The sequence below is a fragment of the Crotalus tigris genome, unplaced genomic scaffold (genome assembly GCF_016545835.1).
Source record: "Crotalus tigris isolate CLP2741 ecotype Arizona unplaced genomic scaffold, ASM1654583v1 scf7180000017536.10889498, whole genome shotgun sequence".
NCBI lineage: Eukaryota > Metazoa > Chordata > Lepidosauria > Squamata > Viperidae > Crotalus > Crotalus tigris.
This window is the reverse complement of record NW_024096460.1, coordinates 7,790,509-7,798,750: the sequence shown is the minus strand read 5'-3', so window position 1 is coordinate 7,798,750 and position 8,242 is coordinate 7,790,509.

Sequence of the window (8,242 nt, the reverse complement as noted above, 5' to 3'; positions counted from 1 at the left end):
GTCTCACAGATAAGCTATAATGAGAAGATACGGTGCAGCAGAAAATAAGGATGCTGATAAAGAAATAAATAAAATGAACCTACCAATTAAATACAAATTTGGAGGAACTACCGATACTCACTTATGATCATTAGAGTTCCTTTCGGTGATGATGAAAATACTAGAATTGGAATACAAATAAATCCTGCATGTGTAATTTACATTCTCAGTTGATTTATACCACTCTCTGTTGAGCTTACATTGATTAAAGGTGTTACCTCCCACCTATTTTTCTGCCGGTTCATATTACATGTTTTAGGTTTTAAGATGGCTATTGTCCTAATGTTGCAGGAGACATATGCTGACTATTGAGAGAATCAGGGCATCTACAGTAAAAAAAATTAAGATCATAGCATGTCTGTGCAATCAAATGGCTGCTCTCTCTTTTTTTCTTAAAAAAACCCCTTCCCTTATGCACTTTTAATGCTCCCATGTCTTATTTTAAATTCTCCCTGTTTATATTATAATACAGTATAAGCACATTACACAATATTATAATTATTATGTAGAAGGCTTCCAAGGTCCTCCCAACCTTGTCATTCTACATTGTATATCTTCTACAGTATATTTTTTGCTTTCTATAGATTATTTAGTTGCTTCTTTATATATTTTGCAGAGAGCTTACATATAACGTTGGTGCTTTGTATATTTTTGTGCTCCTTTTGAATGACCCCCCCCATGCTAGTCTATGGTTGTAATACAAATTGATTTGATTTTTTTTTTTTACTTCACATGACAAAAAAAAAAGGGTAGGGTTTGAATTATATAGACCTTCTTCTTGAGCCCACAGATGCCCCACAAATGCTCCATTCGTTCAACTGGTATAGGAAAAAGATTTTCTGAGGAAAAGAATGCTGAAATAGATAACAATGCCTATCAAATATAATAACTAGTCCTGTTTGTACATTGGATTTTAGGCTACTAAAACAGGACCAAATGTTAGCACCAAATATTTTTCTTCAATTTATATGCAGCTTTAAAAAATTCTGGTCCTGATAGCACGCTTCGTCAGATTTTCTCTTCTTTTTTTCTGCTCTATTTATTTAGATATCTTCTTTTTGCAAAAAAAGGAAAATCTACAGCTTCAGAACACTGAGGGATTGCCAGTATGGCTAAGGGCAAATAAACCATGGAAAGGAAGAGACAAACATTTCATCTGCATGGGAAATTGCAGATGTAACTGGCATGGAGATACGATTTCAAGATTTTTTTAAAATGTGTAACAGTGCTTTGATATTCATTAGTAGCACTGATTTGAAACTTGGATTCAAGCCCATGGACTGCATGCTTCTTCCCAGCAGCTTTTGTGATCCACTAAATTATGGTCACAAAATGTTCACTTTTCAGGGGCAATATTTTTTGCTTGATTCTATCAACCTCTACCAGTCATCCAGCAGGGCCATGATGAGAATTCTGATTGGCTGAACCACTGCTTAGCATCACCCAGAATCAGACTTTTCCATGCTTTCTGCCCTTTCAGATTTCAGAAATGATCATAAGCTTTTTAAATCCAGGATCAGCAGCAACCATCATTCTTCCAAAGATTTCAATTGGACTATAGACATGTAAAGGAAAAATAACTCTTATATTAGGACTCTGTAAAGTTGTCTATTGATTTTTCCAAGTTCTTGAACATAGTTTGTACTGCCAGCTCTAAACCAGTCTTATACATGTAACGTGGCCTATCCTTAAATATCTTCTTGGAGGACCCTTGGCTAGATTTTTGAGTTTTTACAATGTATGAATATCTGTATCAATATTGATAATATCGATAATGTTATCAATATCTATTGATATCTATTGATACTGATATAATAGTAATAATAATAATAATAATAAGAAGAAGAAGAAGAAGAAGAAGAGGAGGAGGAGGAGGAGGAGGAGGAGGAGGAGGAAGAAGAAGAAGAAGAAGAAGAAGAAGAAGAAGAAGAAGAAGAAGAAGAAGAAGAAGAAGAAGAAGAAGAATAAGAAGAAGAAGAAGAAGAAGAAGACGAAGAAGAAGAAGAAGAAGAAGAAGAAGAAGAAGAAGAAGAAGAAGAAGAAGAAGAAGAAGAAGAAGAAGAAGAAGAAGAAGAAGAAGAAGAAGAAGAAGAAGAAGAAGAAGAAGAAGCCTGGAGACAGCAGAACAGATGAGAAAGAACTGGAGAAGATAACAAAATACAAAGACCTACAAATAGAAATAGAAAGACTGTGGCAAAGGCAACCAGGGTAGTACCAATAGTAATAGGCACCTTGGGTGCAATCCCAAAACAATTGAAGCACCACTTGAACACCATTGGCATTGACAAATTCGCCATTATGTCAATTGCAAAAGGCAGCCTTACTAGGAACTGCTTCCATCCTGCAACAATATCTGTAATACCAAACATCCATATCTGCCTATCCCAGGTCCTTGGTAAGGACACGATAGGTTGGTGAAAATGCCAAATCCAGTCTGAACATCTGGCTGACTGTGCGATGATCCATAATAATAATAATAATAATAATAATAATAATAATAATAATAATAATAATAAAGTTGGAAGAGACCTTGGAGGTTCTCTAGTCCAATCCCCTGTTCAGGCAGGAAACCTTATACCATTTCAAACAAATGGCTGTCCATTTGTCTTCTTAAAAACTTCCAGTGTTGGCGCATTCATCACTTCTAGAGGCAGGTTATTCCATTGGTTAATTGTTCTGTCAGGAAGTTTCTCCTTAGTTCTAGGTTGCTTCTCTCTTTGATTAGTTTTCATCCATTGCTTCTTGTCCTGCCTTCAGGTGCTTTGGAGAATAGCTTGACTCCCTCTTCTTTGTGGCAACCCCTGAGATATTGGAACACTGCTATCATCTCTCTCTATAAATAAGCACATTCTTTCTTGTCATATTATGCAAAGTTTGAAAAAGACATACTGAACCAAATAAATTAAAAGCATGAGAGAAAAAAATTATTTACTTATTGAATAGACTCATATCCTGCTATCATTTTATACAACTCAAGATGGAATTTATAATACTTCCTTTTATTTTCCCCACAATACCAACAATCCTGTGAGTTGAATAAGGTTGAGAGATAGAGGGACTGATCCAAAATCTCCCCACCAGCTTCCATGCTTGAAGAACTAAAGTTCATAACCTCCCAATTTACAACACCTTAAACACTACACCAAATTTGCTCTCCTGAAACTGTGAAATATAAAACTTTAAAGTAGTAAGTATTTTATCAACCCCCATCATACCTTACTGTCTTTCAAGCTATCTTTGCTTTTTCCACTCCCATATGTTAATTCATACACTGTTTTTTATTATTTAAATTAATTTATTGTCCTCACCAGTTTAACCTTATACAGCATCTCTTCCTCTGATTTTTCGCAATAGCCACATTCCTGTGGGCTAGGTTGGGCTGTAAGAGTGTGTAATCAACTTAAATTGATGACTTTAGGTGGGACTGCATCAAGGATTGTGAATTTTGGTTTCCTGACTCTTATTTCAACAGCTTCTCACCTCTTTCTTCATAGGATCCCATCAACCAGCCACAATTTTCTTAGTCTGCCCCTTCTTTTTAACCCATTCATGTTTCCGTCCCTGATATTTTTGCAATTTGATCTCTGTATGACCAACATTTTGTGCTTACTGTTAGTTTTTTCTTTAAATCTATGCTGTTTTATTCTTCAATAAGCAGTCTATGATGTAATGCAGCTTTTCCTAACATCCTGCTGTCTAGAAGTGTTGACACTGATCTTGCTGGCTGGCAAAATGTAAAATCATACTACAGCACATTTGGAGGATACCAGATTGAGAAAGGCTGTCATGTAAGCTAAGTTTTCTTCTGTGAGGCTTATAACTATTGGTAGGTGTGAAGATAACAATATCTTCACTACTGATGAATTGACAAGCATGGGCCCTTTAAGAACAGCATGGCCGGTACTAATGAGTGGACTAATGACCCATTCAAGGGTTAGAGTGCAGAGATGGCAAGTTATATAAACAAACTCCCAGATCTGGCATTTTTACACTCTGATGATGTCAGTAGTTCATCACTGAATAAAGATTGGTCAATCATAATACCCAACTGCAGCACATTTTTCCATCTTTCCATCTATAATCCATCTATAAATTAGAGTTTATAACTTGGAATATCTATTATTTTTATCTCCATCTCTATATCTGTCTCTTTTTCTTTCTCTTTGTGTATGTTTGTGTTCCCAACCATTTTGAAAATAAAATATTCTTGCATAGGATCAGTAAAACATATCCTGCAAAAGTAAGAATGTGTTGCAAATTATAATTCTTCAGTAACTAACTCTTGCTATTTGAACAATTGTTGTCAAAACTGTTCAAACATTACTTCTTCAAGGTTTTTAGTAGGCGTCTCCCTACAAGATGAAACATAACTCTACTAATTTAGTATTGGATCACTACAGAGGAGACATTTTTCTAGTGCTCTGTTGAAATCTCCTTCCTTCAAAATGGTGTGGTTAAGGGTGTATTATGGGCACAATTTATGGGACCACATTGGCAAATTAAATATTATAAAATCTCCAATTAAAAGCATCTGGCTACATAAGTCAATAAAATGAAAGGGCTTTTGACATAAACATGCTGAAAGCTAATTTGAAGAGAAAAACTGGATTCCTTATTTTTAATCTGATTGTGGTATCTGCTAAAACCAATTAGATGAACTAAGCAAGGAAAAGCCATGAATGAAGATGATGACAATAATAAATTCCTTGTGTGATTCTCAGATAAGTAGACCTCCAGAAAATGACACACCTGTTATTAAAGAAGGCAATACACAGATATTAGACATATTGTTTTATCTTTATAAATCTACTTCAGAACTGAATACACTGACACAGATCTGGGAAAGAAGATGGGCTTGTCTCTGGTTATCTGTAAACATGAGAGATGAATAAGTAAATGTTAGATTAGAGGATATAAAAAGGAAATTGACGTTGAAGTATTTCAAGTATCTATAATGGAAAGCTCACCTGCCTTTCTTAATATTTAGTTCAGGTAGATCTGTAAAGCAATTACTTTAGAAAACTTGATATAGAAATGTAGACTTAATTGTGTGGATGCTTTGCTATGCTTTGTAATCTTTTGGTGCTGTTTCTACCTGTTTGAACTTGTAATGCTTGAGTGTGGGAGGGAGGGAGAGAGAGAGAGATGGAGAGACAGAGACGAGAGAGAAAGATAAAGTACTGCACATTCAAAATCCCCAAAAGGCATGTGACCCCAGGGAGATGTGATGGTGTACTTCAAGAACATTTAATGTGGTAGTAACTGCTACAGTTCTAGCTTGATAAAAAAGAGGCAGAAGGTTTTTTTTATACACAGAACAGTTGCTCATAAAAGAACCAAGCCATTTCAAATGGCCCATCAAGATCCAGTTTCTTGATCCACTGTAGTGCAGCTTATGAAAGTCCCCTTTGGTGATATCAATGAATAGTACTGTCTTGTTCTCATGTATTATTAGTGCTTTAATAAAGTATCCTAGTCCACATATCATTTCCAGATGGCTTGATATAATCTTCATGCCGAAGCAATATATCAAAATTCTCAAAGCATGATATAACTGAATGCAGAAATAAAACAAATCAACGAACACCTAGAGGCAAACAAAGTCATTACTAAAAGCCAACATGGGTTTGTCAAAAATAGATCATGCCAGACAAATCTTATTGTATTCTTTGACCAAGTGACAAAATTAGTGGATCAGAGAATGCTGTGGACATAATTTACTTGGACTTCAGTAAGGCATTTGATAAAGTAGATCACAACCTACTACTTGATAAGATAGAAAAATGTGGGGTAGACAGAATCACCACCAGATGGATCCATAGCTGGCTGACTGGCTGTACTCAGCATGTGGTCCTCAATGGAACTACATCTACATGGAGGGAAGTGTGTAGTGGGGTGCTCCAGGGCTCTGTTCTGGGCCCAGTGCTCTTTAACATCTTCTTCAACAATTTGGACAAAGGGATAGATGGGGAACTCATCAAATTTGCAGACAACACCAAGCTGGCAGGAATAGCCAACACTCCAGAAGACAGGCTTAAGATACAGAAGGATCTGGACAGTCTTGAACACTGGGCGCTATCTAACAAAATGAAATTCAATGGTGAAAAAAGCAAGGTTCTACGTTTAGGCAAGAAAAACCAAATGCACAAGTACAGCATAGGTGGCACCATTCTCAATAGTAGTAACCGTGAGAAGGATCTCGGAGTCCTAGTAGATCACCTAGTAAATCACCTAAATATGAGCCAGCAGTGTGCTGCAGCTGCCAAAAAGGGTAATACAGTGCTAGGCTGTGTTAACAGAGGGATAGAATCAAAATCACGTGAAGTATTAATACCACTCTACAAAGCCTTGGTAAGGCCACACTTGGAATACTGCATCCAGTTTTGGTCACCACGATGTAAAAAAGATGTTGAGACTCTAGAAAGAGTACAGAGAAGAGCAACAAAGATGATTAGGGGACTGGAGGCTAAAACATATAAGGAACGGTTGCTAGAATTGGGTATGTCTAGTTTAACGAAGAGAAGGACAAGGGGGGACATGATAGCAGTATTCCAATATCTCAGGGGCTGCCATAAAGAAGAGGGAATTAAGCTATTTTCCAAAGCACCTGAAGGCAGGACAAGAAGCAACGGGTGGAAACTAATCAAGGAGAGAAGCAACCTAGAACTAAGGAGAAATTTCCTGACAGTGAGAACAATTAATCAGTGGATCAGCCTGCCTCCAGAAGCAGTAAATGCTCCAACACTGGAAGTTTGTAAGAAGAGACTGGACAGCCATTTGTCCGAAATGGTGTAGAGTTTCCTGCCTGAGCAGGGGGTTGGACTAGATGACCTCCAAGGTCCCTTCCAACTTTACTACTACTACTACTACTACTACTACTATTACTACTTATATACTAGCCTACAATCTATTTTTGTTTGTCTACTATCTCAGGTTCCAGGTGAGTCATCTAGACCTGGAATAGGCACATGTGGATGTTTGATGGTATTATAGGTATTGTTGAAGGATGTAAGCTGTTCCAAGTAAAGCTACCTTTTGCAATTGAATGATGATGAGTTTGTCAATGCTGACGGTGTTCAAGTTATGCTCCAGTTGTTTTGGGATTGCACCCATAGGCACTACCTTTGCTATCTTTGGCCACAGATTTCTATTAGCATGTATTTGTATTTTGTGACTTTCTTCAGTTCTTTCTATTCTATTCTGCTCTCTCCAGATACTGCCACATCCACTATTCAGATTTTTCTGTGGGGTCCTTGGTGGTCTCTGATATTTTCTTGCAGATGTTTCATTATCAAATTAGGTAACATCCTCAGTGCACTTTTTTGCTTTTATTATCCACAGTTGTAAAGTCTGGGGATGTTTTGTGGCAGGAGGCTGTCTGTTTGAATTTTAAAGTCCCAGAGCCCTTTGGCTTCTTCATTTTCTATGACTGTCTATCTTGTGGTCCCACCAGTTCTTGCTTGCAGGCTAATGGTATTTCTTGCAGATCTTCCAATGCACCATTGTTGCTACTTTGTCATGCCATTGTTCAGAATAGGACAACTTGCCCTGGCTAGCTCACCGTGACCAGCTCACCCAGGCTGACTTACCGTGGTTGACCTGCCCTGATCTACTCATCGCAGCTGACTCGACACAGGACGACTTGCTGTAACCAACTCGCCATAGGACAACTCACTACGGGACAATTCAGCGCAGGAGAACTCAATGCAAAATTACTGTTACCTGCTACTGTTTGTTCACATTATTTTAATTTTTGTTATTCACCTTTCATTTTGTCCCTCCTCTAGCATTCTTTAATTATTCTATTCCACCATTTCTTTAATATTATTCTAAATGTTACATAACATTCTGCAATAGTAATCTCTGAATGCTAAAGTATCATGCTTGTCAATAATTAGAGAGGAATTGCTACAGACAATTCTTTAACTAAAACAATCCTTGCAATATTTTCTATGAACATATCCAGAAACGGACTTCTAATTGAAGCTTTTAAAGGGGACAAATATAGGGAGGAAACGGTTTCTTGTCTACTTAAACAAAAGTAGGTTTTTTGTTTGTTTCAATCATTAGAACTTTGTGATAACTGCTTTTGGATGATAGGAAAAATCTAAGGATATTCTCTGGGTTGCCTGTTTCTACATCTGTGACTATCCTGATAAGATTGGGCAAATTCATTGTGCCAAGCATAACTTGCCATGATTAT